Below are 15,363 nucleotides of genomic sequence, written 5' to 3' on the forward strand. Positions count from 1 at the left end.
ATCTTATAATATCAATAGTAGGGAGAGGGGGGCGTGGAATTCTCAAAACTACTTCCTGCTGAGATGGGACGATGATAATCTCATGGGGACCTGTGAAAAGAAAATGTTAGTATAACAAAATCTGAGTAGATCAGACAGTCTCAGTATGGCAGGAGATGCTTGATTGAAGTTCCTGACTGGGGTTCTAGTGTTGATTGAAGCTCTTAACTTGAAGCTCTGGTCAGATTGTAGAAGATGTGCTGTTTCAGTTTCTTGATCCGGAGTTGTGTAGAGTGATGTAGTTTCAAGCCAGTTTCAGGATAGTGCTTGTCAGGTGGAGTCAATGATGTAGGGCAATTCATATGCCTCCAGTCGAATCAGGAGAAGTCAAGGAAGTGGATCCTCATTCTCTTTCGGAAGCAGTTGAAGATTGCTGTCAGGAAATCCCTTGTTCTCTGGAAAACTCAAACATTACTGTTAACAAAGAAATATTTTAACTTTCATATGTATGCATACAGAAGAGGTGACAATAGGAAAGATGGAAAACCTGGAGGAAATTAGACTGTTCAGAAAAAGAAATCCATAGATAACAGTCCCTCATTTTATTTCTTCTGTCTTATATCAATGGCTCTTTGATATAATACAGAAATTCTGAATTGTATTTAAATAACATGCTTGGGTTTAGAGTAGGAGAGCCAATCCAACTCCAAAGCCAGTTTCAGTTAAATGAATGGGAACTGAGGTATGTGAAGAAATAAAGATAAAAGGATACTATGAAAAAGCAATATAGAGAGATTTAGACTTTGATACCACACAGTGTGTGTTTGATGGTCCTCAGGGTAGCTATTCATTCTTCTACAGGAATCCATGTGTCCAGTATTCTTTGCTGAGTTTACCTGTGAGGACAAAAACAAAGCACTTCTCTTTCCTTTTAGGAGGTCACTTTACCCATTGTGGACTATGAATTTATAGATGGGCTGTTATCTTCCTCCTCCTGAGATGTTTTCTGTTCTGATCGAATTTTAATTAATTTTGATGGAACCCAAACCTTTTCTTCTCCTGTGGAAACAAAAGCATAACCCCTTCCCCAACGTAACACATATCCTGGTTTCCAGACTGAGGTCATAACATCCTTAAAATACACCGGTTGGTTCAGTTCAGAAGTCTTCTCTGTAGTCCAGTGTCTTTCTGCTGCAGTTTGTCCTTTTTCATCAGCATTAAGAAAATTCAACGTTAGTAAAGCATTGTGTAACCTGTGTCTAGGTGTCTTTGTTTTCCCTGGCTGTTTATGAAGCATCTCCTTTAAGGTTCGGTTAGACCTTTCAATTATTGCTTGTCCTGTGGGATTGTAAGGTATACCAGTTACATGTTTTATATTATAATATTTGAAGAATTGTTCCAATTTACTGGAGACATATGCTGGACCATTGTCAGTTTTTATTGTTTTAGGTATACCCATAACAGCCATTACCTCTAAGAGGTGTGTAATAACAGAGTCAGCTTTTTCAGAGCTGAGGGCAGTAGCCCATTGGAAGCCTGAGAACGTGTCTATAGTATGGTGTACATATTTCAAACTGCCAAATTCTGGGAAGTGAAATACATCCATTTGCAAAAGTTCATTTCTGTGAACACCTTTAGGATTACAACCTGCTGGTAATGGAGTTTGAGTGTACAATGAGCAACTGGGACAATTTCTTACTATTTCTTTGGCTTGTTGCCAGGTGATAGAAAAATCCTTCTTTAAACCTTTGCTGTTAACATGGTGTTTCTTATGAAATTCTGAAGCTTCCAACACATTACCTACTAATAAATGATCAATTTCATCATTGCCTTGTGCCAGAGGACCTGGCAGACCTGTATGGGATCTGATGTGTGTTATATATATAGGATGAGTCCTGTTTCTGATGATTTCCTGCAATTGTAAAAACAATGAGGTTAATTCTGTATTATCAGGAACAAATTCTGCAGTCTCAATGTGCAGGACAACTCTTTCTGCATACTGAGAATCCGTGACTATATTGAGAGGCTCTGTAAAGTCTTTAAGTACCATGAGAATGGCATATAACTCTGCCTTTTGTACAGAGTTGTAAGGGCTTTGAACTACTTTACTTATATTTCCTGATTTATACCCTGCTTTACCTGACTTGTTTGCATCCGTGTAGAAGGTAAGAACTCCAGAAATAGGTGTTTGCCTCACGATACGTGGAAGAATCCAAATTGTTTTCTTTATGAATTTGATTCTCTCTGTTTTGGGATAGTTATTACTAATACTTCCCAAAAAGTCACTGCAAGCTATTTGCCAATACTCATTATCCTTCCATAAGGAGGAAATTTCCTCATTCAGTTAACGGTACAATAATTTCAGCTGGGTCTTTCCCAGTCAGTTGACGAAGCCTTAATTTACCTTTTAATATCAAATCAGATATCTTTTCTATATATGTTTTCAATTTTTTATTTTGTTTATGTGGCAGAAATACCCATTCTAGAATGATGTCGTCCCTCTGCATTAATATTCCTGAGGGGTATTCTCTAGATGGTAAAATAACCAGAATACAGTCCAGATTTGGATCCACACGGTCCACATGTGCTTCTAATATTCTCTTTTCTACCCATTCTAATTCTTTTTCAGCCTCAGCTGATAGTACTCGTGGGCTGTTTAGGTCTTTATCTCCTTTTAAAGCCATTTTCAGGTGTTTTAAATCATGCCCTTCTACACCAATAATCGTCTGTAATTGAGAGATTTCTCCTAATAGTTTTTGAAGATCATTAAGAGTCCGGTAACGATCTCTTCTGATCTGTACTTTCTGTGGTCTAATTTTCTGAGCATCTATTTTATAACCTAAATAGTTAATAGAATCTCCTCTTTGTATTTTTTCTGGGGCAATTTGTAATCCCCAGCGAGGCAAAATTTCCTTTACTGCCTCAAACATCTTTTCCAAAGTATCCTTATTTGAATCAGACAATAATATGTCATCCATATAATGATATATTAACGAATGTGGAAATTTTTTACGAATTATTTCTAGAGGTTTATTCACAAAATATTGACACAAAGTTGGACTGTTTAACATACCTTGAGGTAGTACCTTCCACTGGAATCTCTGTACCGGACGGGAATTATTATAGGTAGGTACTGTGAAGGCAAACTTTTCTCTGTCGTTTTCTTGTAACGGTATGGTGAAGAAACAATCTTTTAAGTCTATAACTATAATTGGCCAATCCTTAGGAATTAGAGAAGGTAACGGCATCCCAGGTTGTAGAGACCCCATAGGCTGAATTACCTTGTTGATGGCTCTAAGATCAGTAACCATTCTCCACTTACCAGACTTCTTCTTGACAACAAAAACAGGCGAATTCCACGCACTAGTTGATTCCTCAATGTGTCCAGCATCTAGCTGTTCCTGAACTAACTTCTCCAAAGCCTCTAACTTCTCAGATGTCATAGGCCATTGACCCACCCAGACGGGTTCATCTGTCAGCCATTTTAATGGTAGAGCTTTTGGTTGCTCTGTAGGTTTGGCACTAGCATCTTGCTTCTGCACAGCCTGTACGTTTGGCATCTGTTTTCTGTACTGTCTTACTATATTCTTACTACCACTAAGAGCTTGTCTATAATTCCTAGCTGATACAGGAGGAATTTTAATCTGCGTATTCCATTGCTGGAGTAGATCACGACCCCAGAGTTTTATAGCAATATCTGCAACGTATGGCTTTAACCTTCCTCTCTGTCCTTCTGGCCCAATAAAGTCAATCCATCTAACGCTCTGTTTAACTTCAGATAGGGTTCCGATCCCTAAGAATTGAACATTAACCTCTTTTAAAGCCCAGTTTTGTGGCCAGGACTGCTGATTAAGGATAGTGACGTCACTTCCGGTGTCCAGTAATCCGTAAATCACCCTATTATTTACCTTAACCGGAAGTTTGGGTCTATGATATTGTATAGAAGTTTGCCAAAATATATGTTTCGTATCTCCTCCTGATGTAATTGATTCATCCTCTGGAGCTAATGTATTATCCAGTGCCGTATTATTTACAATGGGCAGTGGATCTTCTAATTGTCCTGGGAGAGGCTGTCCTCCACTGTCACTGGGAATGACCGGATAATCTTCCTCTTCGGGGCTCCATGGAGCCCCGGAAGCCCGTTTCCCTGCTGTAAAGATCTACCTTGTCTGTCTATTGTGGAAAAGCATTCATCAGTCCAATGGCGCCCCTTCCCACACCTCCTGCATAGACCAGGAGGCTTAGGCCTTCTGTTTGATACATTCCTGGTAAAAGCATTATTTCTAGGAATGTGTTGTCTACAGTTCCTACTAAGATGTCCTATTCTACCACAGTTAAAGCATTTTGCATCTTTACGCCTATTTAAATTCTTTGAGATTGCCTTCCCTACCCATGCCTCTATATCATCACAGGTAGGGTATTTGGCATCCTGGTGCCTCCTCAAACCTTTAGAAATAGCTTCACCTACCCAAGCTCCTGTATCCTGACTTTTACATTCCAGGTTCGCTGTATGCAGAACCCATTCCTCCAATGGCGCTGATCTTATTTTTAATGGCCAAATTACCTGCCTGCATTGAGGATTCGCGTTCTCATACGCCAAAGATTCTATAAGAAGACGCCTGGATTCTGGGTTCGCTACCTGTACCTCTACTGCTCTGGATAATCTCTCTAAAAATTCAGTGAACCTTTCCCTTGGGCCCTGTAATACCTTGGTGTAGGGTTGCATTATCTCTCCTGTTTCACAAACCTTATCCAAGGCATTTAAAGCAGCTGTACGGCACAAAGACAACATGTGCTCATCATATGCAGATTGAACCTGCGTGTCAGCGTAAGGACCCTCCCCAAGAATCTTGTCTTGGGGTACTTCATGACCGTTCTGCAATTCCTGAATCTCAATTGCTTTTGCTTCTTGCCTCCACAAAGCTCTCCATTGAATTTGGCAAGAATTTTCGAGTACTGCAGAGGCTAATTGGACCCAGTCTTTTGGGGTTACTTTATTTACAGTAGCCCATGAGGTTAGGAGCTCTCTGACAAAGGGAGAATGAAGACCATACATGACAATGGCCTCCTTAATATTTTTTAGATCCTTCATCTGTATAGGCTCCCAGTGATAAGCAATGGGACCATTTGATTGTTTTTTCGTTGCTGGTTTTTCTGATACAGATACTGGAAAAACCATAGGGAACGCATAGCAACCTTAGGGAAATCATTCCGGCATTTGAGAAGCTTTGGGAAACTCCTGTCCTGACCTGTTGCCTGTATTTCTGATTCTGAAGTATCAGATTGAGCGTCTTCTAAGTCCTGCAGTCTATTCATCATTGTTTCTCTGAGCTCTTGAAGTTCATGGGACAAATGATTTTCTAAGGATGTCATGGAATCTTTCATTTTTTTACATTCATCATTTACATGTGATTCCAAATTTCTAATATTCTCATCCTTAGCAAGTACCTCAATAGCATGTAAACTGCCTTCAACAAATGATATTCTATCAGTTAGTTTACCATTGCTCTCAGACATGGAACAATTCTTTTCTGCTAGCATTTCAATTTTATGTTCCAGTCTTTGTAATTTGCTAGTGAAATCATCAAACATGGAACCGTGTTTGTCGTTAAATGTTTCCACATTATGTTCCAATTTTTCAATTCTATCTATGGAACACATTTTTCCTGAAAATAATTCAATTTTGTGTTCCGTCTCTTTAAACCTGTTCGTCAGACCTACATTATCATTTTTAATATCCTGAATATTTTCTACCAACCCTTTCTTACTCTCCTGCAATGAATTTTGCATTTCCTGAATCCTTTGTATTAAGATTTCAAAACTATCCTGCGATGACTGCATGACCTGTATAAGTTTATTCCTATTTTTGAGCCATTTCATTAACAAAATTATATTGATTATGAAGCTAATAATCACCATCATGGGTAGGAAGCACCTTTCAGGTAGGTCCTCAACCCTTTCTAAAATCCCATCCATACAAAAAACAAGAAAATTCTTAACATCCTGCATCATAGTGTTAGCTGTTGACATTGTATAAAGCAGTTACGTTTGTTACCAATGGAGTAATTCAGGCCAAAATCAACAGGCTGCCAGCGAAAGAGCACGTGGCCGGAGTCAGCTGGCCGCCAGTAAAACAGCACGTGGCCGCGAGAGAAACCTTGGAATTCCGCCTAACCTTACCGGCAGGTAGAAGGTGCTGGTTCCTGGCGGCAGGAATCGTGCCTTGCCGAGCGAAGTGGTGAGGAACTTAGCGAAAGGAGAGTCCACGTGTGCCTGGTCAGGCCGAGAGAAGCGCCTGGGTCCCGATTCCAATCCCGCTCCGACACCAAACTGTTGGCTTTACGGACGCTGTAACGATACGCGACACACAATTACTGAAAATAAGGCTAAGTATTTTATATAGAAAATTACTCACAAGATACCAAACCCCGAGAAGCCCAGCAGATCTCAGCTAGCGACTGGACCGGAAGCCGAACTCCAGGAAAAGAGAGCGAGACTTCCTGTGCGCTGTCTTTTATGCCTTCCCCCGTAACGCCCCTAGCCATGCCCAAAAGTGGGCTTGGCTAGTGACGTAGTTCCGCCTACGTACGTATACGTCTTTACGTCCAGCCGTATACGTCTTTAGTCCTGCCTAAAGTGGGTGTGGTTAGCTGTGTGGTAAACCGCCCTTTTATTACCTCATCTGTATGCGCCTCTAGTAAGTCACATGTTTAATGGCGGCATAGACTTAGTAAGTCACATGTTTAATGGCGGCATCAGACTTCCTCCTACACTATCCATTACTCCTAATATGGACAGCATGCAATTTTGATTATTTGTCAAGTTATAGTTTTATTTGTTCCTGACTAGTGGGAACATGTAAGACAGTTGACGCCTTGGATGCGAAGGTGTAATTAATGTTCCACGAGAGCGATATCTAATGCTGTTTGGCTGTTGCTAGGCATGGTAGGATGCCAGGAAAGCACAAGATGAACCCTGATGACTTTCTTATAGAAAAACTGTGGGAATCAATGGTGAAAACAAAGACCTCTCCCATTTACCCTGGGGTCACTCTTCTGTCACTTGTTTGACTGGCCCACAGCGTCAGGGAATGTGCTGTCAAACCTTCCTGAATTGCAAAGGCAAAGATATATGCTTTATAGGTGCTCTTAGGGTGGATGCATGATGAGGGGTGGACTGGTTAGTTTCTGTCAGCATAACACAAACTAGAGTCACTTGGGAGGAGGGAGTCTCAGTTGGGGAGTTGTGTCCATCAGATTGGCAATTAGGCATGTCTGGGTAGTATTTTCCCAGCAGTTTACTGATGTGATAGAGCCCAGCCTACCTTGGATGGAGTCATCTCTGGGCAGGTGGTCCTGGGAGATATAAGAAGGGTATCTTGGAAGCAAGCCAGTAAGTTCTTGCCTTGGAAACAAGCCATGGTTCTTGCTTCTGCTTGAGTTCCTGCCCTGCCTTAGTTTTCTCGATGGGCTGTGAGCTGTAAGATAAAACAAACTCTTTCTCCTCAACTTGCTTTAAGTCACAGTGTTTATCACAGCAATAGAAAACAACCTGTTTTAGGAGGACACTATAATTTATATATATCTCGGGCTAGTTAAATTTCAATGAAAGCTAGGTGTGAGACAAGATTTTTCCCTTAATTGGTGATGCTGGTGAGAAGTGAGAGGTTAAGAAAATTAAGATGAAGCTGACATTTGAGTGTAAATGGACACATTTGGAAATGTTCCATAATCACAGTATTTGAGAATTTACTAAGTAGTTAATTCACTTCTTAGATTAGTTTTGTGTTGCTGAGGTAAAGAATGTTGATTGCTTGACTTTTATTTTCAGAAAAATGTTTCCATAATGTTGTGGGGCCCCAGATAGGAAAACAAGCAGTCTCCAGTTCTCTAACATCTAGAGGGCAGAAGGTTTTTACTTCCTGTAGCTATTTCTATTTAATGGCAATCCTTGCTGTCCCTTGGCTTGTAGATGCTTCAGTCTAACTCCATTAATATCTTGGCTGTCTTGTCTTTGTATGTTGTCTCTGCATCTTCCTCTTTGTATAACAATGCTAGTCAAATTGGATTAAGTTTTCTCAGTAAGATATTACCATAACTAATTACACCTGAAACAACCTTATTTTTAAGTAAGGAAACATTCTAATATACTGGAGGTTGAGATTTCAGAATTCTGTAGGGTTACATTGTCATTACAGCATCTACTAAATTGCTTCTGAAATACTGGAGATACAGAGTTTTAGTTACTTCAGCTTACTAGAAGTAATTTGATATATAAGGAGAATGACTTAGTGTCCCAGAAAATTCTAAGACACGGAGAATTAAATACCACTGGTGATGTGGCTGGGGGATGCTCAGTGATAGTTTCTTGATGTTTGGTACAGAAACTATGTCACTATCTGCTGACTTATGGGAAAGAGAATATCTTGATGTGAACTTCTCATACACATGCTTTTATGAGTAAGCATTTATGTATGTATGTATTGTGTGAGCAGGAATGTATGGCCATGTGTTTCTGTGGACACAGGTGTATAGGCATGTGTGCTCTGTATGTATATGTGCATGCTTATGCCTAAGTGTGAATGTGTGTGTGTGTACATGTGTACATGCATACATGTGTGTGGGGTGTGTGTAAGAGAGTTTATGGTTAACAATTTAGTAAATGTATTTGACAAGTTGATTTGTAGGTGTAATTTTCATTTCCCATCTATGGTAGAAGAATGGGATTCAGGGGGAGATAGTAGTATTGAATAAGAAAGCCTGAATTTGAGTTTTTTAGGCTCTTAATTTGCTGACAATAATGATAGAGGGGATATAAAAGTTACATACACTGAAATAATTTTGAAATTGAAAGAGGATGACATTAACAATTATTCTATCAGGACAATAATAAGATAGGACTGTCCAGGCCAAGTGAATGTGTGATCGCCTCTTGTGAAAAACAAGACAGTATTTCATGGCTTTAGGTGTTAGTGTCTCAAAGACTTTAGCTGAGCTTGGGTTTGAATGAAAATTGTACTTCATATAATTTACATTTAATTAAATAATCTTAAGTGATGTTTTGAAGGAGAATACAGATTTTCTTAAAGGGATGTCAGAACATGTCCTTTATTTCATAGGTTTCTTAGTTCATGTCCATAGTAAGCACATTTCTTATTCCTGATAACCTATCCCTTGCATTTTCTTTTTACTGGCTTGCATTTTTGGAATAAAAAGATAAACTCAACACTGGGATTGAGTTTTACTCAACCCTAGTGTAATCAATTTGTTTTACTTTTTCAACATCCTTTGCTTATTTTAGTTTCTCTGCATTTCTATTTATCTTCCGGAATTGCTTGATGATTTACATAACACTAGCTTCTTGGATTTTGATTGGTTTCATATAGATTATACAGATTGTATTTGGGAGAATTGACATCATAAAAATATCCCCCAAGCTGTGGCTATGTATAGTTCAGCATTTGTTTCTTTTATTTCTTATTTTTCTTTCTGGAATATTGCTATTTAGGATTTTGAAACTTGATTTGAAAGCAGTAAGAAGAAAATAGCTGTTTCTAAATAAGCAGTCATTAAAATGAACATTTGGATAATTTCCAGTGGTTTTACTAATATGAATAATTTTTTGTATATTCAACTATGTTTCATTAGATAAATGTCATTTCTCTTGAGTAAATTCCTAGGACTGAGACTGGTAGGTTACATATAAATGTTAAAAGTTAAAAAATAATGGCAAATTGCATCCCAAGGAGTCTACTGCTTTGTGCATTTCTACCAGAAATGTGTAAGTATTTGTATTTTCCTTTGCTTTCCTGTGCTTGGCATTACTGGTACAGATTGAATACCCTTAATTTTAAAAATTCCCAAATTTAAAACAATTAAAATTTTACACTTAAAATAATATTAAGAATTTATCTTGTGCATGAATGTGTGTGAATTCAGGGATGTGATTGCCACTGTAGTAGTATGTGGAGTAGAGAGGACAACTGTAGTGTATTAGATCTCTCTTGACACCTAACAGAATCTCAGGTCATTAGGTCTGAAGTAAAAGAGCCTCAGAGCCTCTGCCTTCTGAGTCACCTGAACTATGGCAAATGCTAAACTGTTTGATGACTGATAAGATGTCACAGCTGGAAAATTCCACATCATGTGATCACAACCAAAATCCTAGTGCATCAAAACAGCTGCATAAACTGATTTCAGGCTATGTGTATAAAGTGCCTATGAAAACGCATGTATTTAGCTGGGTGGTGGTGGCGCACGCCTTTAATCCCAGCACTCGGGAGGCAGAGGCAGGCGGATCTCTGTGAGTTAGAGGCCAGGCTGGACCGACAGCCTCCAAAACAATACAGAGAAACCCTGTCTCGTAAATACCAAAAAAAAAAAAAAAAAGAAAGAAAGAAAGAAAAAAAAAAGAAAAAGAAAACGCATGTATTTAGTGCTTCTTCTTAGTTACCATCTGCCATAGCTAGCTTCAGTTGTCGATTTTGACAAATCTTACCTAGGAAAAGAAAGCATGGCCATCATCAGATTGGTCTGTGATCATGTCTTTGGTGCGTTTTCTTAATTGCTAATTGATGGTGGATGCAACCCACTGTAAGTAGTTCTATTCCAGAGTAGGTGATTGGATAGGAAGGCAGGTTGAGCCAGCTGGAGGAAGTAAGCCAGTAAGAAATGTTCCTAAATGTTCTCTGCTTCAGAATACGTCCAGGTTCCTGTTGTGAGTTTTTGTTTCAGCTTCCCTGATGATGAACCTGCCATGAGTTCTTTGCTAGGCTACCCTGATGATGAACTATAACCCATAAACCAAATTATGCCTTTATTCTCTGAATTGGTTTTGGTCAGGAATTTTACCACAGCAACAGAGAAAAACCAAGACACCATCCTAAGAGATCTCTCATCCTATATCTGCAAGCATGCCAAATTCAGGAAAAATATCCAAATCCAAAATACATTGTGTCTCAAGTTCTTGAGTATATTTTAGCTGCAATCATCCTAGTGGGTAGTTTGTGGTGTTATCTGTTAAATTTGCTTCTCTCTTTTGGCTATGAGGGTTAGTATCTATTTCTTTTTATTGTCATTTGAGCATCTTCCTTGGTGAGATGTATACTGTAAGTTTTGACCCATTTGAAATATTTTATGTAGAAACTGATCCCTGTATCTGGGCCTGCCTTCCAGTGCCTGGGGACTGCTACAGAGCCTCCCCTCCTGGCAAGAGCCTACACACCACCGATTCCTGGTCTTCTCTTCCACCAAAGGGACCAGGGAACCAGGTAAACCAGGCCCTGTATCCAGGCCTGCCTTCCAATGACTGAGCACTGCCTGGAGACTGCCACAGAGCCTTCCTTCTCAGCAGGAGCCTATGCACCACAGTTTCCTGGTCTTCTCCACCCACTAGACCAGGAAATTTGGGGTCTGTTTCTGGGCCCATGCTCCAGTGCCTATAGACTGCCACTGAGTCTCCCTTCCAGGTGGGAGCCTATGCACCCCGGATTCCCAGTCTTCTTCTCTACCCAGGGTACCAGGATTAGGACCAGAAAGAGTAGAACTACCAGCATATTGGACTTGCCTGCACCCACTGAAAGGGAATTCTGGTCCACTAACCACCAAGCCAGTAAGAGGCTCTTTCTGCACCCACTAGAAGAAGGGTTGGGAAAGAGACAATGCAAAAACACACTCAGCAAAAGAAAAACAAATATGATACCACCAGATTCAAGAGACTCCACACCAGCAAGACTCCAACATTCCAATGCAAATGAAGCAGAAGAGAATGACCTTAAAAACAACCTCACAAAAATGATAGAGGCCCTCAATGAGGATATAGGAAAATCCCTCAAAGAAATGGAAGAAAAAGCAAACCAAAAAATGCAAGTAATGGAAGAAAAAACCAACCAAAAAATTCAAAAAAAATGCAACAAATGGACAAAAAGACAAATGCAAAAATTGCAAGAAATAATTCAAACAGTGCAAAAGTTGAAAAATAAAATAGAGACAATTAAAAAAACACTGTCTCGAAGGATGACTGGAAATAGAAAAGCTGGGAAAATGGTCAGGCACTACAGATGCAAGCATAACCAACAGAATATAAGAGATGGAAGAGAGAATCTCAGGTGTTGAAGATACACTAGGAGAAATTGATTCATCGACCAAAGAAAATCTGAAGTCCAACAAATCCCTAACACAAAACATCCAGGAAATATGGGACACCATAAAAAGACCAAACATAAGAATAATAAGTGTAGAAGAAGGTGAAGAAAACCACCTCAAAGGGGCAGAAAATATATTCAACAAAAGCATAGAAGAAAACTTTCCCAACCAAAGAAAGACATGCCAATGAAGGCACAAGAAGCTTACAGAACACCAAATAGAGTGGACCACAAAAAGTCCCCTTGCCACATAATAATCAAGACCCCAAATATACAGACTAAAGAAATAATATTAAGAGCAGCTAAGGAAAAAGGTCAAGTAACATATAAAGGCAAGCCTATCAGTATTACACCTGACTTCTCCATGGAATCTGTGAAAGCCAGAAGGTCCTGGATAGATCTTCTATCAACACTAAGAGACCATGGATGATAGCCAAGACTGCTATACCCAGAAAAGCTTTCAATCACTATAGATGGAGAAAACAAGATATTCCATGAAAAAACTAGATTCAAGCAATACATATCCACCAACCCAGCCCTACAGAAAGTTCTAGAAGGAAAACTCTGACCCAAGGAAGTTAACTATATCCAGAAAAACATAGGCATTAGATAATCTCACTTTATCAACAGCCAAAAGAAAACAGGGGTGGAATTCCACACATAATTCCACCAAAAACAACCATTCCAAATCAACGAATAATGAGCAATCAATGGTCATTGATATCCCTCAATATTAATGGTCTTAACTCATCCATAAAAAGACACAGGCTAACAGAATGGATTAGAAGACAGAACCCATCCTTCTGCTGCATACAAGAAACACACCTCAGCCTCAAACACAGACATTTCCTCAGAGTTAAATGTTAGGAAAAGATTTTCCAATCAAATGGACCCAAGAAACAAGTGGGGGTAGCAATCCTAATATCTAACAAATTAGACATTAAAATAAAATTAATCAAGGAGATAAAGGAGATCATTACACACACATCACAGGAGAAATTTACCAAGATGAAGTTTCAATTATGAACATCTATGTTCCAAATATAAAGGCATCCATGTTCATAAAAGAAACATTGCTAAAATTCAAATCACATATAAAGCTCCATACACTTATAGTGGGAGACTTCAACACCCCACTCTCACCACTAGACAGGAATACCAGACAGAAACTTAACAAAGAAGCAAATGGGCTAATGGAAGTTATGACCCAATTGGTATTAATAGACATTTATAGAACATTCCATCCAAATAAAAAAGAATATACCTTCTTCTCAGCACCACATGGAACTTCTCAAAAATGGACCACATACTTGGCAACATACCAAACCTCAACAGGTACAAAAAATTGGAATAACTCCATGCATCTTATCAGACCACCATGCGTTAAAATTAGAATTCAACAACAACACAAATTTCAGTAATCCTACAAACTCATGGAAATTGAATAATGCACAATTGCACCATTCCAGGATCAAAGAAGAAATAAAAGAAGAAATTAAAGACTTCATAGAATTCAATGAGAATGAAGACACAACATACCCAAACCTATGGGACACTTTGAAAGCAGTGCTATGGGGGAAGGTCACAGCACTAAGTGCCCACATGAAGAAACTGGAGAATAGTGATACTAGAGAATTTAACAGCACAGCTGAAAGCTTTAGAAGAAAAAGAAGCAAACTCACCCAGTAGGAGTAGATGCCAGGAAATAATCAAACTGAGGGCTGAAATCAATAAAGAAGAAACTAAGAAAACAATACAAAGAATCAATGCAAGGAAGATTGGTTCTTTGAGAAAATCAACAGATAGACAAACCTTTGTCCAAACTTACCAAATGGAAGAGTGTGAACATACAAATTAACAAAATCAGAAAAGAAAAGGGGGACATAACAGGCACTGAGGAAATTCAGAGAATCATCAGGTCATACTTTGAAAACCTGTACTCCACAAAATTTGAAAATTTAAAGGAAATGGACAACTTCCTGGATAGCTATCACTTGACAAAATTAAATCAAGAACAGATAAGCAATTTAAATAGACCTATTATCCCAATGGAAATAGAAGCAGCCATCAAAAGTCTCCCAACCATAAAAAGCCCAGGTCCAGATGGCCTCAGTGCAGAATTATACCAGAAATTCAAAAAACAGCTTATACCAATTCTTTTTAAATATTCCATACAATAGAAGCAGAAGGGTCTTTGCCAAACTCTATGAGGATTCACTAACCTTGATCCCCAAGCCACACAAAGACACAACTAAGAAAGATAACTTCAGACCAATATTCCTCATGAACATTGATGCAAAAATACTCAATAAGATATTGGTAAATCAGATCCAAAAACACATCATAACAATCATTCACCATGATCACGTAGGTTTCATCCCAGAAATTCTGGGAATGTTTCAACATATAAAAATCAATCAATGTAATCCACCATATAAATAAGCTAAGTAACAAAAAATCATATGATCATCTCACTAGATGCAGAAAATGCCTTGGACAAAATCCAGCACCCCTTCATGATAAAGGTCTTGGAGAGATATGGGATAACAGGAACATACCTAAACATAATAAAAGGTATATACAGCAAACCAACAGCCAACATCAAACTAAATGGACAGAAAGTAAGCATGATTCTGCTAAAATCAGGAACAAGACAAGGCTGTCTACTCTCTCCATACCTTTTCAATATTTTACTTGAAGTTCTAGCCAGAGGCGCACAACAACAAAAGCAGATCAAGGGGATACAAATTGGAAAGGAAGAGTTCAAACTTTCACTATTTGCAGATGATATGATAGTTTACATAAGTGATCCCAAAAGTTCTACCAGGGAACTCCTGGCAAAAGTGGATGCTGGCATGTAGAATAATGGAGATAGATCTATGTCTATCACCATGCACAAAACTTAAGTCCAAATGGATCAAAGACCTCAGCGTAAATCCAGCCACATTGAACCTCTTAGAAGAGAAAGCGGTTTGTACCCATCCATGATCGAAATGTTATAGGAGTCTGCTTCCTGATCATAGCACTAGTAGCACAGACACTGAGGTCAACAATTAATACATGGGACCTCCTGAAACTGAGAAGCTTCTGTAAGGCAAAGGACACACTCAGCAAGACAAAAAGCCAGCCCACAGAGTGAGAAAAGGTATTCACTAACCCCACATCTGACAGAGGGCTGATCTCAAGAACTCAAGAAGCAAGTCTCCAAAACACCAAAGGATCCAGTTAAAAAGTGTGCTACA

Source organism: Mesocricetus auratus, unplaced genomic scaffold (genome assembly GCF_017639785.1).
Source record: "Mesocricetus auratus isolate SY011 unplaced genomic scaffold, BCM_Maur_2.0 Super-Scaffold_15014, whole genome shotgun sequence".
Taxonomy (NCBI): Eukaryota; Metazoa; Chordata; class Mammalia; order Rodentia; family Cricetidae; genus Mesocricetus; species Mesocricetus auratus.